At 44.1% G+C, this 26714-nt stretch overlaps 1 protein-coding gene across 11 annotated transcripts in view; it reads right to left on the bottom strand.

The window, feature by feature from the left end:
• The window catches only part of CDKL5 (cyclin dependent kinase like 5), a 2489742-nt gene that overhangs the window by 1747249 nt on the left and 715779 nt on the right, over window positions 1-26714 (bottom strand). For 9 of the 11 annotated variants that reach the window (XM_069636841.1, XM_069636839.1, XM_069636843.1 and 6 more), the window contains one exon: window positions 8110-8240. The exons of the other annotated variants lie outside the window; for them this stretch is intronic. The gene's annotated coding sequence lies outside the window, so the exon portion shown is untranslated. The remainder of the gene's footprint in view (window positions 1-8109; window positions 8241-26714) is intronic. 11 annotated transcript variants of the gene reach the window in all.

Raw genomic sequence — 26714 nt, 5'->3', positions numbered from 1 at the left:
CAGGATGCACCGTTGATTCTATGAAAATGAAATGTGCAATCATATCCAGTGGTGGCTGGTGAATCTTTAAATCATACAGTGCAAGCAAGCATAGCAAGCCAGCCAGCCAGCCAGCCTGGAACCACTCAGACACCTTATGAGTGCAAAATGTGTAAAACTAATATACAGAGATTATGCATTTTACAGCACACATTTCTGAAGAAATTGGACAAAAAGCCATAGGATTACAAAAATAATCTTAAGGGGAACATTTGAAATATCACATTACTTCATATGCCAGTAGCAACAGTGCATATGGGCATAGCAAGTGCTTCTACCGATCAGAAAATTGTGTGCACCATAGAAACAATGGATGAACAGTAGACAAGTCTATTTTGTGCCATTCCACTGAAGCAGGGATTGATGCAATTGCCACTACCACACCGGGGCAATGGCAGTAGAAAATGACACCCTCCTAAAATATTAAAGGGGTTGGGAGATCTAGATCTTAAACTGCAATTTTGAAATGCAAGTTTATGTTTTGAGTTTTTCTTGCAATGTATTTTGTTAATCAGTTTTTATCAAATAAGGGAGTAAATAATGCCACCTGCAATGCTGTGCTGGACTCCCAAAAGAATATGATATGGTATTTTAATAATTATTGCAGATTCATCTTGGTTTCAGATAACAAATAGGATTCTGGCGTGGAATTCTTGTAACTCTGCGTTTCAAGCAAAGTGAGGTTTATACATTTTTGGGCATCTTCTTGTGCTCAGAATAGTTGCCATCTTGCTTTATCAAATGGCATAAAATTCTCCTTGCTAATCTCTCAGTTGCCTGTTTGGTGTTCAGGGCCCTTATGCATCCTAGGGGCCCTGACCTCCCCCACTGAATCACCCCCAGTTTCTGTCTATCTTCAGCACTTGCTTCGGCACACCCTCCATCCTGGAGGCTCGCAGTTACGAGACATGGTACTTCACCTGTTGCTCACCCACGGGCAACCCAGCACCTACCCATTCCCCCTCTCTTCTGCAATTGTACGTTCTGAACACTCACAAGGCATAGTAGGTCCATCCTCCCATCCTCCCCCCAGTGTATTTAATATGTTGTATTTATATTTGTTATGTATTTCAATGTTGCTCATCCCCATACCCCCTCCCTGTTGCCTGCATGCACTTTGAAACAGAATTTACTTGCTGTATAAGCACCTAACAAGCGAACAATAAATAAAATAATGTATTTTGTAAATAATGAGATGTTCTTCAATTAATACATAAAATAATTGTTACAGGCACAAATACTGATCTAAATATAAACCTGCACTGATTACATTTGTTAATATTTTACTTTTAGTTCAGTCGTGATGATCTGTAGTTAATCAGCCTATGGTGACAGCCTCTTTCTCACACAATACAGAAACTGAAGTCAATACAGTAAAAGAGCCTTGTTTGGTTTCCTCTGTCCGAGAGCATTACTAAATGATGTGCACGGACCATGTGAAGCACTTGGGAGACCTGATATGCCCGATTCGGCCCAAACACCTTATGTTTGACAACCCTGCCTTAAGGTAAGGTTGCATCTTTTAACAAAACTATCCAAAGTTGAACCTCATGTTAGGACATGGAGGCGATTGTTTTTATACATGCATATTTATTTTAAGAACATGACCATCTATTTTAAACAGAAATTACTTGCAAAATTATACTTACAGATGACCGTGGCATTCCCAGTAAGCATGCCTGTGCAATATTACAAAGATGAAAATAAGTGACGAGCCAGAGTGGATATTAGAGTTTTCTTTGAGTGGTAAGAAATGGATGCATTTTCTGAATGTTGAGAAGGTGGATACGAGCAGCACAGTGAGAAACTATTTCAATCGGTGGTCACTATCAAAAAGGACCTCTAGATTGAGTGCCTTGGGTAAGGGAACAACAAGGTCAAATGAGAAGGATATAGGAGGGGGGATGGTAAGCATGGTATTGGAAGCCAGGAGAAAGGTCTTCTGCTGCCTCATACTGAAATCATTGAAAAATGGACCAGTGGCAAATTGGACCAGTGGCAAATTATATTCAGAGCGATGGCAAATCTGAGACACCTAGCATGAAGAGTGTGAGTGTGTCAGCAAAGTGGTGGTAGTGAAAGGCAAAGGGCGTGATAAGCCTACGTAGGGCAGTGGTATTGTGGGATGATTTAACCCACTTCTGCTCTGCTAAAACACTGTTATGATGGTGCCAGAAAATAGCAAAATGGTCGCAAAACCCTTGTGCACACCAAAACTTCTGAAAATCACGCTTTGCAAGGCACCAAAAAGATGGCTGCCCAATCTGCCATGCATGTTGTCAGTGGTGGAACAGAGATATCACTCCTGTAATGTGTCACAGGGCTCCCCAACAAGTGAAAATGGAGTCCAGAAGGAAAAGGCAGTGTTTTGCAAATGAAACCCAAAATCGTGCTTTAAATCCCTTTTTCTTGGTGCCGAAACTACAAAATGCCGGTACAAAACACCCTCAAACATCCAAAATTCTTGCTGGGTGCTACAATTCACTTAGTTTAAGAAATCATTGTGAACTGATAAAGTCCTGAAAAGCTGAAAGCATAAAGGGATTTCCACAGCAAAAGTGGCCTGTCTGTGGATTTGTCAAAAATCTCTGGGTGCAGTACCCTGGGCCACCTGAATGACAGTTGCCAGGGGCCTGCCTGATTAAAATTTAAACATGTATAAACTGAAATCAAATGTTTGCAATCTAAGAGGCCCATTACTGAGAGTAACCATCTTGTAATTGTTTTGATCCCATGGTTTAAAATCTTGAATGAGAATTCTAACTGCTATTTGAAATCACAAGTTTCTTTTAAACTAAGGAAAAATGCAACAGAATTAACAATTAAATCAAGCCTGGCTAAAAGCTACCAGACTGGAACATCAAGTTTCCTCACAGAAGGAAGGCCTTTCCTTCCAGCAGGAAATCACACCAAAGTGATAATTATAGGGTTTGAAAAGAACTTGGTCTACAGGGGCAAAAGGGAGCAATGAACAACTGCTAATAAAGAAATGCGAGGTGTGAGGACAGTCGTAAATAGCCTCTGCAAGGAGCAAACATGGGGGATGGCTCCTGGGCTTCTAGGGAGAGACCAAGGGGTGGAGATAAAACAACCATTTGTTGCTTAACAAGGACAAAGAACACATGTTAAAAACTTACTGTTTAAAATTGTGAAAAACAGAAAAATAACAGATTTGTCAATCTAAATTTTGGCTGCACGTTTCAAGAGGTGGAAAAATCATGTGACATGTTCTGGAAAGAAATGGCAGGAAATGTGATTTTACACAAAATATATTTCTGCTAGTAGTATGAAACTTTATACACTTATGCCCATGTTAAATGCGCACACTTGTAGAAATTTGCTTAAGAATTGGACATTGTGTTCCTGATGAAAAGGGCAAAATTCTGTGAAAAGCCAAGACAAGATCCCACAGCTACAGGGTTTTGAGGAATAGCTGCAATATAAAATATGTAATCTGTATATGTGATTCTTATAGAGGTTGCACATGTGTAAATATGTATGGAGCCAAAAGTAGATTTTGTGTTCAAGTTGTTAGGGGTGGATTCTCTGCCTCATAAAATCACACCATAAAGGTGACACACTGTTTCTCTCCTACTATCAAAGCAGACAGGAGACTCTGACCCAATCACCTGTCAAAGACACAAGCTTAGGATAAACCAGCCCACACACCCCCCTTTATCATAGCATAAATAGAGACAGCTCACCACTCAAAAAGACAGACAGATCCACTCACCATCCCGATACTAGCAGAGCACAATGCTGCTGAACTCTACATCTGCCTTGCTCCAGACTCCAGAAACTTGGCAAAGCAGAAACCCATTGCATAGATGAACCATTTTCATCTAGGCCTCAAATTCCAGAACCAGAACCCCACAAACCTAAGGGGAAGCATCAAAATACAGCCGGGCTGCGCTGTACTGCTTGCCTGCTAAATGAATTATCATCAGAACCAAGAAGGGCAGATCCAATCCGATGTGCCCAGCTGTCTGTCCTAGAACCAGATACAATTCCCTGACCAGAATCTTGACGGACCAGAATCCTGACGGTTCCGTTTAAAAACATATCTAGTGAGTATCTATAGACAGAACTGTGTCACTAGCATATGTACCTTGCTTAGTTAATCCCTATCTGAAAAAACCATCCTATCTTGCATTCAGAACCCGTATTGTTAGGAGTATTTTTGATTGTCTGACCTCTCTATCCAAAGCACCCTATCTTACTCCTGTATTAGTATTGCTAAAACTATCTTTGCGCTGATCGTTTCTCATCTGAAAAAGGCGAGTGTCCTCTTCAGGCAGTCATTCTGATCAAGTGGCTGTGTTCCTGTGGGGTATTAATTTTGTTCATAGTCATCCTTTACTGTAGAAAATCTTTTGTCATTTTAAAAGTGCATTCCTATTTTCCATTCTTGTGCCTGTCCCGAAAAACGACCTCCACTAAAACGTCCAAAACTTCCTCAGTTTTTGTGCTAGAAACAACATTTGTAGCTAACATCCAAAGCTTTAAAATCGCATTCCAAATCCATAGGGTTCTCCCTTCATCACGATTATCGCGCAGTGAAAAGTTTGCTGCAAATTTCGTTTTAGGGAAATTCGGATACATGTAACTCAGCTTTTAATTGCTTCTAACTTGAATTTTAAGATTTCAAATTGTTTCTTGGTATCCAATCATTGCTTGTGTTTGTGTGCAACTATCCAAAGCGACTCCAATAGGAATGTATAGCAATTTCAGCAATTCTGACCATATTTGGTGTTTTGTCCAGTCCATTCTAAGATAACTTTAAAAGCCATTCAGACAGCATGACAGTCAATTCCGTTTTTCTCTTGTGTTTGCTGGGGGAAATTGGGATTGATATTCTGTGTGAATTCTGCCATTCCTGAAAACCTGTTCTCTCCTCCTATCTCTTTACATTGCCTATTGGGGGTTGAGGGTTGTGCAGGGGGAACCTTTAACCACAGTTCTATCTGATCTGAACACACACACAAAAGTATTATTTCTGTGCTGAATCGTTTTGCTCACTACTACTCCTTGTGTATTAAAGAGATCATTCTGTGTTACATCACCCCATTGGTGATTATTGTGTAACCATTAAAACAGTGTGATTAAATTGTAAATACATAAATAAATATTTTAACTTTGCAAACCAGCCTGATTCTTGGTTCAATGTGACCGGGGGGGTTCCAGGAGAGGGGCGTGATATGAGTGGTATATCGTTCAGAATAAGGAACTTTTAGACAAAAATAAATAAGGATTGCAGTTGTGCATTACATGCTAGGCGTTGACTTGGATGTGTGCCAGATTGAAATCACTTACAGTATAGAGGGTGAAGAGCCGAGGTCCAAGGACTGGTCATTGGGGGACACTAACAGTCAAAGGTGTGGGATCAGACCTTTGCAAGTTCTAGGAGATTTTAAAAGGTGCATCCTGCCAGGTAGGAGACAATCCAGGATAGAGAAGATTTGCAAATCATAAGGTTATGGAGAGTGAGGAGGAGAGGGGGGGGTGGAGTTGTCAGTGTTGAAAGCGGCAACAAGGTCCAAAAGAGGAGTATTAGAAGAGAGGTTTGAGTGGTAAGCATTAGAGATAAAATTGCAGACATGCACAACTACAGTCTGTGGAGTGTTTCCTATGGAAGCCAGATTGAAGTGCATCTCCCAGTACATTATCCCCATGGTATTTAAGTGGTCAGTTTGAATACACAAGGACCTTTGAAAAACGAGAAAGAAAGGAAACTGGGTCATTTGGGTCAGCAGAGTTTCTTCAAAAGGGTATGACAGTTGCAGATTTTAAGGATGCAGGTAAGGTTCAAGTGGTGGGACAGAGGTTAAAGGGCTCGAAGAGATGAGGGATGGTGATCTAGACTAACTCAAACTTTTTGAGGGGCAAATGGGTAGTTTGGCACACAATATGAGTTCGTGCTGTGAAGGATAAGTGCTAATTCTGTAGGCGAGGTAAGGGAGAAGCAGTTCAGAGCAGAAGGAGTAGGAGATTAGTTGGTGGGCAGAAGGAGGGTAGAGTAGGTAGAAAGAGGTGGGCTGCAGGAGTATCACAATTGTAGTTATTTTAGAGAAAAGGTAGTTAGCAAAGTCATTAACAGGGAGGGAGAAGCAATAGACATTGGCTTGGGAGCTGCAAGTATAGGTTGGAAGGTTGATGGAAGTTTGCAAATGTGATTGCAGAGGCGGGAAATTAGGTTTGTGAACTAGCATGATTTGGCAAAGTCCAGTGCAGAAAGAGTGCAGCAAGGGAATATGTGTAGGCTACGATTAGGGTGGAGGTCTGGGATTTGCATCAGCATTGCAGGCCACGGTGCAGGTTTCCTTTGAGGGTCTAGATTTGAGAGGTGGTGCCTGGCTGAACACAGGGCCGGCAGGTGTGAATATGCATGCAAAATACTGTTGTTGAAAAGTATTCAATTAGTACACAGTGAAAGTCAGAAAAGCAAGGTCAATGAAAGAAGCATGAATAGGGGAGACACACACAAGAGAGGTCCTCACATCATCAAAGTAAGGAGCAAGAGTCAACTTGAATTTCTATTTGGTCATTGGAGGGGAAAGGAGGAGTGGGGGGTGGAGGGACAGTGTTGTTAAAGTGCACAATGGAGTGATCAGATGGGCTGGAGAGGTCTGTAGAGGAGAGCATAGTAGAGGGAAAGACAAGGTCAAGAGGATTCCCAGCAGAGTGTGTTGGCTGGTTGTAGAGGGAGTGGTCATGTAGGAGGGAGTTAAGTTCAAAGTGGGTGGTTGCAGAGGGCTTGGGAAGGTAAAGCCCCCCCAACATGACAATGGGGATGTTAGTGGGAAATGACTCAGGGGGAAGTGTCACGTAAGGTAAGGAGGAGCTGAGAGGGCCAGGGAGTTGATGGAGAGCCAGAACAGTGAGAGGGGAAAGAGGGGGTCGGGGTGAGCTGAATAGTGGCCCATTAACAAAAGATGGGGTCAGGAGATCATTGGTGAGGGCTCCAATGATAAGAATGTCCACTCCACTGCCCTTCCCAACAGGTTGTAGGGAGTGGAAGAAGATTGGGTCAGTGTAGGGTCAGCTGGTGTGGCAAAGTGATGAGGGATGATCATGGTTTCTGTGCAAGAAGTGGAAGTTGGGGGTGATGAGAGTCAAACTGATAGCGATACAGAAAGACTTCTGCAAGGGACTGCAGATTCCAGAGGCCAAGTAAAAATAATAGGAGGTGAAGCAGAGGGGCACGTGTTTTGTGGCAGGTGAGTGGGATAGATGAGTTTGGAGATCCTGGGAGAACTGAAGCATCGTGTTTGATTGAGCAAGGAGAGTAAGGTCGAAGTTACACCAAATTGTGTCTGAAGGCTACGAAAGAAATGGAGTGAAGACAAGGTGCATGGCTGAGGGTACAAGAGGAAGGGAATTGAAAACAGTGGAGGGAGGTTGCAGCCCAACCAAACAGGCCCCAGTGGGAAGTTTCTCTTTGCTGCTGTTTTGTCTTTCGCGGATAACACCCAGGGCATATGAAATAAGACAGGCTGCATGTAGCATGACCCTCAGGGAGTCAATCAAAATGCTCAAGATAGCTTCCAGCCTTCCCCGGCAGGATCGAGGCAGAATTAATAGTGTTAAAGGCCCGGTGAAGCTTAGGCTCTCAGATCTTGATCAGCATCCTGCCATCAAGTGCTTTTCACATTAATATCCAAGGAAGAATATTTAACTCGGCCGCTTACCAGGTAGTCCCTATGCCCCACACTCTAAAAGGGAGATATTAGAAACATGCAAGATAGCGCTGTAAGTTAAGCCTTTTCTTTAGGGATCTGAGTGCAACTGCAGCTACATGATTGAATACCAATATGGTTCAGCTTGGCCTCCAACATTCGGAGGTTGAGCATTTGAGTACCATTGAGCGGGTAATTATAACACCTTTTTTATAGTGTTTACAAGCGGGAGGAATGAGGATTTAAATGTGTGCCAGTTTCGTTTTGTTACCGTTAAATATGGATATATACATAATTGTACATTTCTGCATTTATTTATGAAAAACAGAAACACATGAAAAACACAATGAGTAGAGACCATGGCAGTTGAGATGGCGTCACTGTCAGTCCTTACCGGGTAGTGAAGGTGATAAACATTCTTGGCTGCATGTCCTACAGTGCAGTCAGGCAATTAATAAAATGCTCATTCAATTGGGAGTGCTTGCCTGGTGAATGCGGAGGCTGTGTAAACCTTGAACTCTTTCTCTGAATAAATGAAATAAATGCAAACAGAAGTTGTAAATAGACGTTTTCTGAGAAGAACAAAACAAAGAAGCAAAAATACAGATGGCTGGCACACCAAAGACATATGGAAAATACAGATTAAACCATCTGACAAAATAAATCTATAAACCCAGAGCCTTAAATGGAATTATGGGTACAGCCGTACAGAGTTGGTAGGGCAAGCATACACTTGCATCCAGCAAACCTGCACTGTGCAGGAAAGGAAAGATGCATATCAAGTGGATACTCTTAAAATGACAGTTGGATTTAATTACACTACCTAGCAATAGCTGGGCCCGTCATACTTCGGTTAGCAAGAGTGCTTAAGCAGCAGTATGTACATGGGCATTAGCGTCAATCTGCTGCTTTGTGGTGCAGAAAGAGTTCATAATGGTGAAAGACATGTTATAGTGTAGACTATCGTTTAGAATGTGGAGCAACTGTGTAAACTGGAGATAAGAGTAGCCAAACGTTTATGAGAACTAGTGTGCGTTTACGTGATACTTGGTACATTAAGGTTTTTCCATGTGTGCTGCAGTACGTGGTTTTCCTGCTTCTGCTGCTTGGTACATCAATGTCGTCATGTTTTATTAGAACTTAAACCTATGTGTGTATATATATATATATATATATATATATATATATATATATATATATATATATATATATATATATATATATATATATATATATATATATAGTTATGGTTAAGTTGCCGTTTGCATAGGAAGAGCACTTTTGGAGTGGCTTATAACTTTGCTCCCCTTGGACGAATCCTCACCAAACTTTGCAAAAAAAGTATATGGCCCACTCTGAATTTTTTTTTGCAAAGTGTGGTGATGTTTGGTCCGGGGGGGGCAAAGTTATAGGGGGGGTCCCAAAAAGTTTTTTTCCCCCATAGGGAAAAATTTGCGCACGGCTACAGGCGAAACCGCTGGACGGATTAGCAACAAAATTGAGGCAGTGGAAGAGGCTTGGGCGTGAAAGCGTGCTTTTGCAAATTTTGTGACAATCCATCCAGTAATCCCCTTAAAAACGATCAAAAAGTTGTCTCTAAAAATTAGTGATATCGATGTCCGCTCCGCGGTCACACTTCCCTGTTCGCTCCCTGGAGAACATTGCAATTGGCTATTCCGTGGCGTGCTGCCCGCAACCATGTTGCGCTTTCACCGATTGGTTGTGGCACGGCGTGAAGTGCATCGTAATCTTTCAATTCGTCCGCTATGTTTACTTTGTTTTCTGTTGAATGCGAACATCAGCACTAACATACGTAAACAAAGAAGTCACCAATGCACTTATAACACTTATGAACACTGTTTCGAAAGGTGAGCGTTAATGAGATGTGGTAGTAGAAAGTCAAAAATTGAAGTATTCTTGTTAGCACTGTCATACGGTACAGTGGGACTTGCTACTCATTGTACGAAATGAACTTACTTCGTCCATTTTACAATCCATAAACAACATTACTGCGGTCAGAGTGGTGGGAATCTGAGGCAGCCACCTGCTCTATTTTGTACACACAGCCCTTCTGCACATGTACGCCAGTAGCGGTTCTCATAAATAGACGCTGATGTGTTGTTACAAAATGAGAATGTATTTGAGTGAAGGCCACTGCATTTTCTCTTTTTTCTTTTCAACACGAGCTCAGTACGGCCACATATTTGTCGACACCCAGAAGGATCCCTTGTTTTTTAACCTTGAGGTACAGGGAAAGAGTAGAAAGAATGTAGGGAGTAACAGTCTGAAAAACATTGTTCGATAAGGTTATGCTTCAAAAACGTTTGCACCGACCATGAGAAATTAGTTCCCGAACAGGCAGGCTTCCAGATACACTAGTGTCTGACTACAGCGGACGCAATGGAGGCGCTCCACATCATGTAAGTGTATTTTTGCCGCCTATATTCCAAATTGACGTTATGTTTTAGTTTGTAAAAAAAATATATATTTTCCCTAATGTTTTACAAGTTTTATGTACCGCTGCAATTTTTTCCCTATTATGGACATTGCAAATTGTCGCCGTGTGTAGGGTGCCACTACATTTCCCCAAATTGAAATAATATTTAATAAGAAAGGTATGTGTTACAATTTTGTTTTTGTACAGAGGTTGTGCAGTGATGCATGTTTTATTCCCATTCCACCGCGCAGCTACTTCCAAAGAAAAATTGTATTATTAATAACGATGTTCCAGCTTTCTGTACCGTTCGATTTATTTTTCCAATTATGGACATTGCACATTGTCCCCGTCCCTAGGGTCCCACTACATTTCCTCCTATTGAATACATTTTTTACTGAAAATGTTATGTAGTACAACTGTGGTTCATCCAAAGGTTGTGTATTCATACATCTTTTCATTCACATGTCCTCCTCAGATACTTTCTTCCCTATTGTGACTGTCACGGATTACAGATGCCAAGTGACGGGTTCTTTAACTGTCAAATGCAACTGTTTATAACTGGCTGTCTCAGCATCATAATTCACTGGGATGATCGTGTGGGCCCTTTGTGTCCTTACGCTGATATCGCTATAAGAAGTAACATTCCATCCTTTCTGGTGCTGTAGATCACAGCGGTTGACATCGTCTTGCACATCAATGTGGGAGGAAAACGACTATTGTGGCGGCAACGCTACTTTCTGTGTGTGGAAAAAAACAATGTGACCTTTAACATTGTCATTGTCGACCAAAGAGACAAACTTAATACTTCTATGGAAAAGTGAATAGTGCCATTTTTTTGCATAGTTCATTGTGAAACAAAACTACTTTACTACTTGCATAGGGCGATGATTTTGCTAACTTTATTGTGAAATAAAACTACTGGGCACATTTTTAAATGTTAGTCTTTTGTTTACAAATTTACTCTGTTTGCACATTGTGGCATGCTACGTTGCAGGGCGTAATGTGTTCTGTTGTAGGTGCTACATCACGGTACGTACGTCCATATGGACGCATTTGTTTAAGCTGCCAAGGAACGTTATGGAGAAAGGTACTCCATACCACTTGCATTGGCTACGGGATGGTCTGGCCCATCTCATATGCATTAGTGCCGTCAGGCCAATTTCTGTCACCCAGATGCCCTATGCACAGAAATGTTTGTACAATAATATATGGTTACACCCTCCCAATACACATCTTCACACCTTTCCACCTGTGTCACTTACAAAATTTTGTGTCGAAAGGTGAGTGGTAATGGTGTTGTATCCAGTATTTCTGACGTCATTGCGGTTCGCATCACAGAGTTTGTTTGGCATTTTATTTCAACGTAAGTACACTACTCCTTTGCTGTTTTTACGCACATTTTTCCAGAAACAAATTAGTACATGTACAGCACATGTATGTAAAGGTCATTGACAATGACTTAAAAGCTTTGTGTTGTGCATGTGATAGTCTTTTCATATTTAACGGTACAGCTTCCGTCTCTGAGGGGTAGCCTCTATGTATGGGTAGTGCCCACAATGTCGGGGATATGGCTGCTGGCCTTTACTGCAAGGGAGAAAACATTGCATTGAGGTCGCCATGTCCACCAGGGACTGCCTTTCGGGTAAATGTCTTGCTCATAACCACATATTTATCAAGGAACCGAAATGTGGTGCTACCATAATGGTAACAGTTTCTTTTTTGCTTTCTGCAGCCTGCAATGGAAAACAAAGAAGGCTTTCTATCCAATGCCCGTCTTCCCTTTGTATGGTGGCCATCTTGAAAAAGGATTTGTTTTCTTCAGCCGGGAACGCCAGAGGCATTCCGGTTGAGGACAAAAAATCCTCTTTCTTGGTACGAGGAATTACTGCTGTAAAATCTCGATTGCCAATGGCATTCATCCCCCCTCTTTGGGGAGGAATGGGGGTGAATGATCCAGAAATGTCAGCATGCACTCTTGCTTATATTGTGTTGCACACATGCATTGTGGAGTTCTGTGGCGGAAATTTTGCAGTTAGAAGTTCTTACAACAATACCCAATGTACTTTCGCACTATCAACCAGTTACACATGTCATTGTGAAGTGTGCATGACTGTTCGAACACGCCCCCATGCTATACGTCAGCATATGACAATGTGGAATTCTTCGAAAGGTGGACAGTTACTTCAAATGTTCCTTTACAGTCGTATGATTACGTGTTACTATTGGAACCCTGATAAATGTAGTCGAAAATGTTTCTAGAGTTCTGTTATGATGCATTTATACTACTAAAATCCTATGGCATTCAGTTAAAAAAAGTTTGTTACAGGGAGGTTATGGTTACGTTGCCCTACGAAAAACCTGTGCACTTCACTAAAGAAAAATGTTCGCCCTCCCCATTGTGGTTCAAATTAAAAACGAAAAAAAAACTGAAATTCGCCAGTTATGGCAGCCTGAGCCCCCTTACTTGCCATCACCACTGTGCACTGCTAACACTAACACCCAGAACATGAAAGCTGTCCTCTGAAATGTCACTGACGACATCACATGTTTAGCCTATTTGTTTTCGTTGCCTGCCATATATACATATGTACATTCAGTAAAAAAACTTTGTTAAAGGGATGTTATACTTCACAGTGAAACCAAAAAACATTGCACATTCCCCCATTATGGTAAGCTAAGCAACCATAACTGCCCGCACCACTGTGCACTGCTAACACTAACACCCCGGAAAAGAAAGATGACATCACAAATGTCATTGATGACATCACTGATGACATCACATGTGTAGCCCCTTCGTTTTTGTTCACTGTCATATCTAGGCCAGGTAGGTGTATTTACTGACAGTCAGAAAGTAACCTTTGAAAAGGTATTACATTTCTATATATTGCTAATCTCAACATGTTCTTACACTACTTTCCTTCGAATTTAATCGCATTTTATGATGTACATATATAGGGGAAGAAGCAGGCCTGAAGTGGACAGCTTTCATGTTCTGGTTGTTAGTGTTAGCAGTCCACAGTGGCGATGGCAAGTAAGGGGGCTCAGTCTGCCATAACTGAAGTGCACAGGTTTTTCGTAGGGCCACTTAACCATAAAATCCCCTCAACAAAGTTTTTTTTGTAGTGAATATATATATATATATATATATATATATATATATATATATATATATATATATATATATATATATATATATATATATATATATATATATATATAGTCCCATTCCTTAAATCAGTACTGTCACAGTCCTCCACACCACACTAAAATCACTCTGCGGACTGCAACAAATTAGAGCATCTGACAAAGGGTATCATAAGGAGAAGTGATTTAACTCCTTACGTACCTGAATGCAAATATTGATTAGCAGGGTTGAACCTGCTGGGAGCTATTTAGCTCCTGGATAAGGCCCAGAAGAAACTAGTTAGATTGACACCTACAGCTACCAGGAGCTACTGTTGGATCACCAAACCAATCAGCAAAACACAAATATACTTGTCTGACATTAAGAGTATGTGTTTGGGAATGTTCACAAAATGTACATTAGTAAACCTCTAGAAGAAATAAGTACTGGTCGCAATTAAAGTTGCGTCTCATTTGGAAGTTTGTTGTATACTATACATTAGTGCCTCATTGTGCTTTGACAGCAGTGAGAAATAGAGCGAGTGAACAAGTTCACATCACAGAAAGAGGTGGCACCTTGGCAGCAGACAAACACTGGCAAAACCAACAGTTTTGGCTTTTTGTGTGGGCATGGAATAGTCATTTGGTAGTTATTGCCATAATGGTCCCACCTGGCCATAAGATAAGATAAAATGCCCATCGAATACTTATATGCAAACCAAAATTTTTGATTTTGCCAATGCTCGTCTTTCACAGGCCTTTAGTGAAAGGACAAGCAAACTCCTTATAAAATCAAGTGACTGACTGCACACTTGGTCAAGACCTGTGTATTGCAACATCCACACGTTTACAACTGCAATGAATTCTCAGAAGACTGTTTAGTAAGAACACTGCCAAGCCACAGTTTGAGTTTACTGCTTGATAAAACTAGCTCAAAGAGATCCTAGGAGGATGTGTTTTAGGCAGGCAGGGGCCGGTAGTGGGTGAGAATGGCCATCAGGATTAGCAATGCCATGGGAAGTCAACTTATCGGGAAATAATCAACCACCACCCAAAAATTGATTCCCCCCCTCTGCAGATCCCATCTTAGCCATACTTCAGTGCAACAGTTTCGGCTTATTGGTGGTGCCTTAGCACTATCTAATATCCCAGACAAAAAATGTTGTGGCCGTAAAGCAACAGAGAGTAATACAATGACAGATGTAGTGGCAGAGTTAAAATGTAGCAGCAAAAACAGGTAAAGACAAAGTATTAGCAAAATGGAAACATTTAAAAGAAATTAACAAGAACTAAAAGGAAAACAATTTTAAAAGATTGTAAAAAGTCAAGAAATGTTAAGCAAATTTGCAAGAGACAGGATTCAAGAGGAACATTCAGCAATAGAGTTCAGGATATAGAAAAACAACAAAAGAAAGAGGTTCAAGACAGGAGTTCAACAGGTCCTACGTCACAATGAGTAACTCCTGGTCAGAGGAAAATCCTGACACGCAGGAGCTACTTCCAACTCCTGAACTATGAATTCCAATCTCAACACCTGAATTATTTTATTTGTTTTACAACATGTAAGCAGTTCTGTCAATGTACTCCTTTCATCATTCTACAGGATTTCCTATTAACTAAACAGTTGTGTAAAATATATGAAATCGTGGTGCAAAAAACAGCTACATCCATTAATGAGATTAATTTCAAATTGTATCGAAGCGGGTGAAGTATAAAAGTACTTTTTGACTATGCCTTTTGACTGTAGGGCTGTCATGAGCCAGTATACTGGCAACTAACCAGGAATGTGACTCGCTCCTCCAAGAACTCAACACCACCCCTCACAGCCAACATGAACTGCCCCAGTGAAACAACGCACGCTCAGCCCTAAACCTTAAGCACCTTAGTACACTCTAGATCTCAACTTCAACAAACAAACCATCAGAAAACAAGAGAAGACTTGGCGAAAATCCGGCAGCGCATCCAACCTCTCCCTATTTAAGGAACTCCGTGTTACACAGAGACAAAGGATCAGCACTTCCAAGGCCAAATATTACCAAATCTCCATAGCCAAGGCTAACAATCGAAGGAGCGCCCTCTTCAGAGCCATCAAGTACTGCATCAACCCTCTGCCCGACCCACACATACCGCACTCCATCCAGAAAGTCACCAGCATCAACTCTTTCTTCATCAATAAGATCAGCATGATCCAACAACATAGACACCAATGCTGCGACTGGCAGCACACTACACATCCATTCTCGCAAAACCCCAACCACCTGGACAACTTGCAAGACACTCACCATGGAAGACATTACTGCCATTCTAGCATCCCACAAGGCCTCATCATATGAGGACATCCTCCCTGCCTCCATATTGTGAGGGGCCATCAATGCGAGGCGGACAACCGTTTGATGATTGGTCAACATGTACCATTATATTAAAGAATAAATGAAGAAAAATGGCTCACTGTGCCTACTCTGCTAATGATTTCCCTGCCTAACCAAAGCTAACGGGAAACATTCTAACACAGGACGGCGGGCCCTCACACTAAACAACAAATGCACAAAGAAAATATATGGCAATTAATTCCAAGATGACGGCCGCTGGAAGGAGACAAGCTTGAGTGTCTCTCCCGCCAGGCCGCGACAATGATTTAAATAAATCTTTGGAAGCTGACTCAACTGAAAAAGTCCTGCCCAAGAAGCTCCCACATCAAAGGCAAAGCAGATTCCATCGGCAAGCCGCGAGACTGAAGGGAAAAACCGGAGAAGATGGGTGCAGCAGGGACGGAATAACTCCCAATGAGTACCGGCCAGCCGTTGACATGGACGCGGGAAGATACTGGGACACCAATGAGGCAGACGGACGTCCCTCCAGCGAAGCATTCTCACCCCGGAACCCCCGACGGAGTGAAAGCGAGGAGAACGGTGGAGCAGCGGAGGGAACACACAACAAACTGGCAAGGAATAGGAGGCTGCGTATTGCAGAAAAAGACACGTCCCAACCCTCAACGGGACAAATATATGAAGACAGCCATCCGAAGGCAGTGAGAAGGACCCATTGGACACAGCCCGCTTGCCGACATGGAGGGGGGCATAGTCTCCAGCTGCACAAAATGCCCCCAGCAGACCAGGTTCCCTCCTCCCCCTCCCCCCAGATCCTCCCGGGCATGGGAGCCCCGGAAGCCACAACACCACACAAAAAGGTGAGAGAGCCTGAGCGGGAAGAGCTGGCCCCCGCTCCCTCTCTTCACACAAGAGGTGCATGTACATGGAGCAAGAGACGTTGAACTGGGTGGGCCTACCGACAAGGCTCTCATCAGAGCAGGAAGAGGCATCGTGAATACCAAAGACGGCCACCGGGTCACTGAATAGGGGACGCAGACATCCAACGCCCCCCCCATCAAGATACAGGAGAGAGTGTGGCACCCATCAGTTAAGTGCTTTGGACAGGAGAAGCCATTCTATGGTAAGATGGGGCTCAGTTAGAAGAGAGGGGGACAGGAAAAGACATAGAAGACAAGGAGTCTCTTGGGAGAGGCTGAGAACACCCCACAATGCCCTCTCCAGCGGACAGGGCAGCGTATGGGATCCAGGTAAAAGGCTTACCTAAGGTTACGCAGCGCACGTCCCTTCAAAGTGGCAGTAGACCCAACCCCCAAATCGGACATGAAACCCCACAGAGAAAGACCTTGGGGAATGTACTGGGGAGGGGAGGCTTAACACCAGGAAGAGCTTTGTCAGAGACGGATCTCGCACAGGAGAGCTCCAGAAAATCCTCTGGGCCCGAGAGCCAGCAACATAGCCCAGCTTGTGGGCCTCTGGGCCACCCCACCATCAAAGCTGCCAGAAGGGAAACGACAATGGTGAAGGGGACGGAAGACACCAAACTATGAGCCCACGCCCACCTCTCCAGAACGGAGGAGAAGAGTGGACATAGCCACAAGAGTTGGAGAGGCAAACCTACCCCACCCCTTCACCCCCACACACTGAGACGTGGCACCTAGACCAACAGAACATGGGTTTCACTAACAAGGAAACGCAAGGAAGAAAAGGAGGTGGATAACCGGTAAGATAGCTCAGCAGGTTGATTGCATTCTACTGCGATCTGAGCGTGATCTGCAGGTCGCAGGTTCGAATCCCGGCAAGGCCAACTCAACCTTTCATCCTTCAAAGGTCGATAAATGAGTACCAATTTCGGTTGGTTGATATTGTATGTAAATATGTGCTCTGTAAAGCGCTTTGGGTTAAGGCGCTATATAAATAGCACATCATTATCATCCACTGCTCACTCACAGTAGGCAAGGGACTGAGCGGCAAGAACTCCCCGCTATATTAACCAAAAAGGTTTTACCCCAGTCAAGCCACAGCCAAGGAGCAGACAGTAGCATAAGGGTAAGACCCATTCACCCTCTCCCTAAAGCACAAGGCAGAGCCAAGGGGGGTGGGAGGGACTACACAAAGGACGCCGGTCTACAACGACCGAGCCGCTGGAAGCCACCAGCAGCGCCATAAGGGTGAGCACAAAAGAACAGGAAGAAGACCCCAGCGGAAGAAGGAGGGAATTGAGCAGAGCGAGGCAAGGGGCATTACAAAAGAGTGTAAACGTCCAAATCAAGAGGAAAAGGGGCACAGGCTACCCTGCAGAACCAGCCCTCCAGAGCGAACTCAAACCTGATCCAAATGTGGACCAGTGAGAATTCCACCCCCAACAAAGTACAAACCAAAGGGGAAACGCTGAAAGAGCAGGAATTGACTCCCACGCAAACAATGGCGGTGCAGGATCAATTTGCATCCATCAAAGAGGAAATGAGGACAGTGGTCCAGGATTTAAGGACAGACGTAGCCAAATTAGAAGAGCGCACGGACACCCTGGAAAGGGTTGTTCAAAATGTGGAAGAAGAAGCACAACAAAGTAATGAGACACAAGAACACCTAGTGCGCCTCACACATAATTTAGAACTGTAGTGTGAGGACCTGGAAAACTGCTCCCACAGATACAATATCCAAATTAAAAACATGGTTGAATAAGTGGAAGATAAAATATCTCAAGGAAGCCATTCAACAAGTTTTCAAAGACATTTTGGCGAATAGGGATGAAGAGGACATTTTGATTGACAGGAAGACACGAAGGACGGGAGAACCATGCGCACGCCCCCAAGATGTACTGGTTGCTTTATCTTCCTACCCTCAGAAGGAACAAATACTTCAGAAGGCAAGAGTAATGGACCACACCAGGATGAATGGGTGGAGATTCAGCTATTTCAGGACCATGCCCAAGTAACGCTCCAAAAAAGAAGGGAGACGGCTCCGGCCATGAAAGAGCTGGTAGCGAAACAAATAAGATACAAGTGGACCTTCCAATTTGTTCTCCTCTTTGCATGGGAGGGCAAACAACATAGGTTGACCATCTGCGAAGAGGGGATTCATATCCTAAACATCAGAGAATATGAGAGAGGGGCAGAGAAACAAGAGACGAGGGAGGGTCCACGGGGAAGGCCGTGGGAATGGAAGACGATGCACCCCAAAAAAAAAAAAAAACATAACACGCAAAAGAAATGGAGAGGGAGAAACTTAGCCACCCTGTGTGCAGGGAAACAAGATCCACGCTGAGGGATATGAAACAGCTAACCGAATGGACAGAGTAGTCAATCGTTCCAGTGAACAAGTAGCACCCGCAGCCTGGCTGGGGATCACCATTGGACTACAGGTGCGAACACACGGGTGAGTGCAGGATTTAGGACCCCCCCGCGAAGTTACTCCCGAGCAATCAGAGGGCCAGGAGCGTCGGGTGTCTCGCCCAAGCAACCTTAGGTCCCTAGGACCTCCTCGGGACAGTTAGAGGGAAGTTGAAGGGTTATTACGTTGGGGGTATGAGGAGAGGGAGAAATGAGTACGGAGACAGGATAACAGGGAGAAACACTACTAAAGAACACCAGGGATGGGAGAGCTGAAATTACTAACATTTAATGTGATTGGGTTAAACATGCCATTGAAAAGAAAAAAATGACCTCCGGAGGGATAGGTACGATATGGAACAAGTTACTTACATGTAACTATTGTTCTCCAGCATGGGTCTGGCATGGATTCACATGCTCATGAATATTCCGTCGTCAAGCTGGGAATTCTCGGTAAAAAAAAGAATCAATTTAAGTTTCATGTCTGAACTGTCTTTCTTCTAACAACCAAACACAGAGCCCTGGGTCACACTGCCCCCAGCCAATGACTGCCCTCTACTTAAGCCCCTCCTCTGGCAGCCATCTTCAGATTTGGTAGCACGTAAAGTGGCAGTAGGACCAAGAGAAAAGCCGCAGAGGGGCAGGCGGGAGGGTTCGCATGTGGATCCATGCCAGACATATGCTGGAGAACAAAAGTTACAGGTAAGTAACTTGTTCCTTCGAATGGATTGTGTCCTCCCACATATTCCTCATCTTAGATATATCGTTACCTTCAGCTTTACTGCTTTGGAATTTTTTCTCTCTCTCTCTCCACCAGAGGGCGCTCCACTCGAGGCCGTGGCGTCAATGTCCCTCGGCGGCATCTGCTGTATAAATGCCTTGAGCGCACCTGCTGGTCTCAGTTCCGTTTTCCCGTTAGCTTCGCTTCCGACCGTTACAAACGGCGCTTCAGTTTCGTGAGAAAATAATGTCTTCTTCATCGAACCCTTCCACACCGAAGACGGGATTCAAGAAATGCCAGAAATGTGGGAAGATGATGCCGTTGACTGATCCCCATAAAAATTGACTCTGGTGCCTCGGTTCCGACCACCGTATTGATGACTGCGGTTCTTGTCAGTCGATGACCCATAAGGCCTTAAAAGAATAAAGAGGTAAACTGGCGATGGGGGAGGGTTCATAGATGTCTTCTTCAAAGGGGAGAAAACACTCAGCCAAGTCTTTGGTAAAACACCATAAAAAAAAAATAGGTCGAGGAGCAGATCCGGGAAGTCCTCTTCTTCGTCCTCCAAAAAGGCGAAAAAAAGACACTGGTCTCCCTCTTCTTCTTCTTCCTCCTCCTCAACGTCATCTGAGGAAATTATAACATGTCCTTCAAATGACTCCCTGAGAAAATGGGGAGCATTTAGAGCTTTGTCTGTATGAGAGGATAGGTGCATAAGACCCCCTTCCAGGCATGCCCCACCTACATGAGGTTCGTGGCTTGTCAGGGCACCCCCCTGTTACCGGTGCCCAGGTGACGGGGTGGCTGCTGATCGACACACAGGGCCAATCGAGTTGCACCATAACAGACCATGGAGTCCATTTTGGGAGCGTCAGGACTCCATTTTTAGATAATAGCGACCTAAACGCCAACGAGACAGCCTGCCTGCGCATGCTGCAGCTTGGCCCCCATTCACTGTGCACAGGGAGCCATGCCCTCCCCCCGGCACCTCCACTCCATGGTAGATCCGCTGAAGGCCCGTTTTCACGAGCAACCAGACACAAACAAGTATCAGTACAAACACTATCATTTACCTTCCGCATTACATCACTGTCCCCGAAGTGTTTCAAGCCTGGAAAATAACAAACACCATCTCAATTGAACAGGCCCTGACCCAGTATATAACCCCTAACATTTAAGATATATGGTGTCAATACCCTCCTCGTATGAACCCCTGTCGATGCTCCCCAAAATGAAGTGTTAATCACACACCAAAGCCTAATAATTCAGAGGGTTGCTATGTTAATTACAAACACCAGTGTTGGGGAAGGGATAAAAGTTCATAAGTATTGATAAAGTAAGAATGACCTCAGCCTGTGTAAGATACCATGTGCCTAGAAGACTCAATGAAAGGGCTTGATACAGCCCACCTAGTGCTAACTAATAAATGCTGCTAAGTACAAGAGAAGGCGGAAAAGGCATTACCGAGAATATGTGTGCGTCATACAGTAGTACACGTTTAAATGCATGAACAGGAATGTAAAGGCACTATCACCTCTGAATGTATTGCTTCCATGCTCCCGAGTACACCACCAAACCGAATGCTACCTCATGTGTTATCCAACTGCTACCGTGTGTGACTGCTAAAATGTAATCATCCGATGTTCATTGATGTATGAAACACTGCAAACTTCCATAGTCATATATTAAATAGTACATGAATGTATAGACATTAGAAATGTGTAATCACTCTAATATAACTAACTTTAACTGTCTCCTCGTTTTGTATAGTGTGCAGCCTAGGCACAGAGAATCGCTCACACACACAAGGCCATCTGCCCCTCCTCCCACCATGGTCCGCCAGTGCTAGCTGGTGCGCGGGCAGCACATCCTCACCTCCCCTCATTCCGTTGGACCCGCTTCAAGTATTCACCTCCCCCATATCGGAGGCCGCCATGGTCGGCCAAATGAAGTATTTACAACCTTGTCTTAAACCCCACCGCCCCAAGGGACCAAAGGTGCGCCTTCACTGATCTAGTAGTACTCCAGCTCACCCCAAGTTAATGGGCCTTGGAGAATAGATATTCAACTCTGTACCAAGATATAATAAAGTAACGTGTCACTACATCTAACAAGAACAGAATGACAGGGTAGCTCACCTCATGCCCTCAGACCAAACACCCCAGTTTTATGACACCCGGTCAAAGGTAACAGTGCACTGATGTATTGGCAAAGCTCCACAGTGCATGTTGTTCCTCCGGTATCCTATTATTTCTTAGAGTAACACATTGCAGGATTTACAGGACAACTGTAAGCGTCTAACGGATGAGTGTTTGTGTGTGCGTGGCCACAAGGGCAGAATGTAGGGCAGCCATCTATCAACAACACTGACCGTGCCTGGCCTGGCAGCCCCACCCCGATGAGCCCAGCTGACCCACGTTGACACCACGCTGATGTCCACCAATCCTGGAGCTGCTCATCACCGCTGCGCCTATAGTTAGTTGACGCCACCCAATCCCCAAGACTATGTGCCCCCTATAGTGTGTAGGACTCGTGACGTGGTTTTGTAATAAATAAGACTGTCTTTGCTATTGTCAGACAGAGCGCTCGCGGAGCTTGCAGAGTCCTTTGCATGCCATATTTGACTAAATAAAGAACCCTTTACATTCACCCGTACTTGCTCTTGGTCTCATTCCCTCCTGGGGTGTGTCCTTCATTGCCTCTCATTGCGGGGAGGGTAATGCCTTTTGGGGACGCTTGCTTTCAGCTTCTATGTTAAAAAATATTAAGAACGTGGCCCAGACCCCATAAAAAAAGTCTAATGAAGACCATGCCCCTGCTCACAAGAAAGGTGACAGGGGAAGATCTAAAACAAGAAAATCCTACAAAACATTGTCGAGGGTGTCATCCAGAGACTCTTCCCAGACACCTCATGGAAAAAGCCTACCGGTGCATAAACCGGAGGTATAGGGAAAGAAAATGGCGTCAGACTCTCATGCATCATCGAGGTCTGTGTCGAAAATGCCCTCGAAGCCACTGAAGACAGGAGAGCACAAGATGTCAACGACTCAACCTAAAAAGGTCACAGAGTATACAATCGACAATATTGAATGCTCCTTCGACAGTGTCGATGGTCTTGACAATTCCTTTGACGATTCCTTCGAGGGCATCGAAAGCTACCTTGACAATATCGAAGGTAGTTGCTACAACTTTGACGCCATCAACGTTTTTGTTGAAGCCCATGCCAATACCAATGTTAAAACCTATACCATCTGAAAAGGTTTTTCATCTTGAGAGTAGACATGATTTCTTTAGGACCATGTCATCCATATATGAAGGAGAGTCGTCAGCAGATGAGGTTTCTCCTGCTGGTGTTAAATTTGGCACAAGACCAGTCCCTGAGGAGTTAGTTGACCCTCAATCTAAAATAAAAGACCTACATGAATGCTTGCAATCAGCAAGTGGTCTGGATACCTCTCCAGAATACGAATTTGAAAAACCTGACCCAGCAGAACATGCTGATGCGGGCTATAGAACATTAATGAGTAGAATTACTGAATTCATGGGATGGGGTAGACATTCACCTGTCTATCAAGATGATGACATGACCGATATCCTTTCAGGAGGACCCCAGCTAGACCGTATACTCCCCTTTCATGTAGCCTTACAAAGGAGGGTTAACACTGCATGGGAACATCCTGAAGCCATTCCAGCAGTTAAAAAAAGTTTGCATCAAAATATAGACCCTCTAATTCTGACCCAGAATACTTAAGTAAACACCCATCTCCAGAAAGTCTGGTAGTTCAAGCAGCTACCTCTACTGCATACCCCACAATTCCCCCCGATAGGGATGATAAAAAGGTTGATGCATGGTCCAGGAAGATTTTTATGTCAGGGAGCATGGCTTTCAAATCCACTAATGTAACTTGCATCCTTGCAAGGTTTACATATACCCTGTGGGACTGTATGTCAGTGGCAGCTGAACACATCCCAGAAGCTGAGGAACGTGATGGGTTCCTATCCATAATAAGGGATGGAAAGGAGGCTTCGGAGAATGCCTTCAATCAGGTTTGGACACAGCTGACAGTATCAGTAGGTCCATAGCCTCTAGCATGGTGCTACATAGATTTGCGTGCTTAAGAAAGTCAGGTTTTTGCACCGGATGTGCAATCCAGGCTTCTTAATATGCCATTTGACGGCTTGAGGTTGTTTGGCAGCAAGGCGGATGAAAGTTTGGAGAAGCTGCAGACCTCCAAAGTGGCGGCAAAATCACTTAGTGCCACTATAAGACAACATCAATAATGCCCCTCCACAAGCTCATCTTCCTGGAGGGGTCGTCCCTTTCGAGTTTATGCCTCATTTGGAAGAGGAAGAGGACAGGTCAGGCATAGAGGTCAAAGAAAAGTCCTTGGGGGCGAGGAAAATGTGCTAGACCTGCCCCAGCAGCGGCATCTGTCCCTTCAACCACTGCTGCAGCTGCCGCAAAACCACTCTGAGGTTTTGACCCACAAGGCCCCAGTGGGAGGCAGGATCTCACATCATCTGGAAGAATGGCGGGCATTACTTCAGATGCTTGGGCACGGGAAACAGTATCCCAAAGTTACTGCCTTCCTTTTCAAAAGAAACCTTAGAATCACCCACTGGGATACAACTCTGTCAAATATCCAGATCCGTTCCTGTTGCAGGAAGTCTTAACCCTGCTACAGAAAGGTGCAATAGAACATGTACCTGTAGCAGAAAGGAACAAGGGTTGGTATTCCCCATATTTCCTCATTGCAAATAAAGACGGAGGACTGAGACCCATCTTGGACTTGAGAAACTTGAACAAGTTCATAAGGAAGGACAGGTTCAAGATGGTCACACTTTCTCAGATATTTCAGGCTCTACAACTCCAGGATTGGTTGGTATCATTGGACCTTCAGGATGCTTACTTTCATGTGCCAATCCATCTCAAGCACAGAAAGTACCTGAGGTTTGCGATTGGCAATTCTCACTATCAGTTTTGAGTTCTGCCATTCGGGTTGACCTCCTCTTCAAGAGTTTTCACCAAGTTGATGGCGGTGGTGGCAGCGAGTCTCAGGAGAGGGGGGATTCAGGTCTACCCCTACCTGGACGATTGGATGATCAGGGCACGTTCTCCAGAACTAGCCCAGGATCATCTGTCCAAGACGTGTCACTTCCTTCACAAACTAGGGTTTTCTCTGAATTTAAAAAAGTCAAACATGACACTATCACAGACACTCCAGTTTATCGGAGCAGTCCTGGATACTTGCTCGGGCAAAGCCTCGCCTCCCGAAGAGAGAGCTCACCACATTCTGCAGATGGTAATAAAATTCCAGAATGCCCAGTATCTACAGGCCTTCGATTTTCTCAGGTTGCTCGGCCTTATGGCATCCTGCATTTTTCTGGTGCCAGAAGACAGATTGAGAATGAGATCCCTTCAATGGGCTCTCAGGACTCAATGGTCCCAATTCTCAGGGGGAATATCAGATCTATTGCAGGTTCCAGGCAAAGTAGCAAAGGATCTACAATGGTGGGCTTGCAGACAACATATCTTTTTGGCAACCATCGCCGGAGAGAACAGTAGTAACGGACGCCTCACTCACGGGGTGGGGAGCTCATACCAACGAGTTGACAATCAGCGGTCATTGGTCTCCATCGGGGTCCAAACTACACATCAACCTTTTGGAGTTAAGTGCGAGCAGACTAGCGCTGAGGGTCTTCCTGCACTCTGTATGGGGAAAGAATGTCCTGATAATGACGGACAACACAGTGGCCATGTACTACCTCAACAAGAAAGGAGGAGAAGGGTCACTACCACTGTGCAGAGAGGCAATGCAGCTCTAGTTCTGGCAATACAAGAAGGGATCTCTCTATTGGCAGTTCATCTAGCCAGAGAGCAAAATACAGCAGCGGACGCTTTGAGCAGGCAGAGCACAATTTCCCACGAGTGGGAGCTAGCTCAGGAAGTCATTCAAGAGATCTTCGCCCTTTGGGGAACCCCCCGAAGTGGATCTGTTCGCGACTGGTGCCAACCGGAAGTGCAAACTGTACTGCTCAAGGGAATTTCCCCCGAGAGGAGCTCTAGGGGACACGTTTGTGGTGGATTGGGCGTTTCCACTTCTGTACGCATTCCCTCGAGTCCCTGTGATCCCTCAAGTAATCAGGAGGTTGGGAAAGTTCAGGAAAACCATGATCCTAATTGCCCTGGATTGGGCCAGGAGAACGTGGTACCCGGACCTTCTGGACATGTCCATCTGCCCTCCAATACGTCTTCCAAAAAGAGAGGATCTTCTCTCGCGAGAGGAAGGTCATGTTCTCCATCCAGAGGTCAACACACTCAACCTTCACACATGTCTTCTGAGAGGTTGAGATATAAGGATTCGGACCTTTCGGATGACATGATGGAGATTTTGCTTTCGGCCAGAAGGCCAGCAACCAAATCTCTGTATTGGTGTCGTTGGAACAAGTTCAGTAACTGGTGCAGAGAAAAGAATGTGGACCAGTTTCAATGTAATATTCCCACAATTTTCTATTACACTTGGCTAACCTGGGGCTCCAGGTTGGTACGATAAAAGAATACTTAGCAGCGCTTTCCATTTTTAAGCGCTACTCAGAGGAAGAATCTTATTTTAAGATACCTTTAATAATTCAATTCTTAAAAGGTCTAAATAATGAGTTTCCTCCAATACCTTTTCAAGTTCCTGTGTGGGATTTAAACTTAGTTCTGAAATTCCTCACATGCATTCCATGTGAGCCTTTACTTTCTTGTCCACTAAGGCTTCTTACTTTAAAAACAATACTTCTTGTAGCATTGACATCAGCCAGGAGGTTGAGTTACAGGCGCTTTCTAGCGGTCCTCCTCACACCATCTTTTATAAAGACAAAGTAGTCCTTGGAGTAAAACCATCTTTTTTGCCAAAAATTGTTTCAGATTTTCACCTGTCACAAAAAATAACACTGCCTGCTTTCTACGCCCCCTCCTCACACAAGTAAGGAAGAGGAACGACTACACAGACTAGATTGCAGAAGAGCTCTTAGCTTCTATATTTCAAGATTGGCAAAAATATGTCATTGTGA

Source organism: Ambystoma mexicanum, chromosome 7p (assembly GCF_040938575.1).
Source record: "Ambystoma mexicanum isolate Mex_15411 chromosome 7p, UKY_AmexF1_1, whole genome shotgun sequence".
NCBI classification, from domain to species: domain Eukaryota; kingdom Metazoa; phylum Chordata; class Amphibia; order Caudata; family Ambystomatidae; genus Ambystoma; species Ambystoma mexicanum.
Note: the sequence above shows the minus strand (reverse complement) of the source record. Positions and strands in the feature narration are given on the sequence as shown.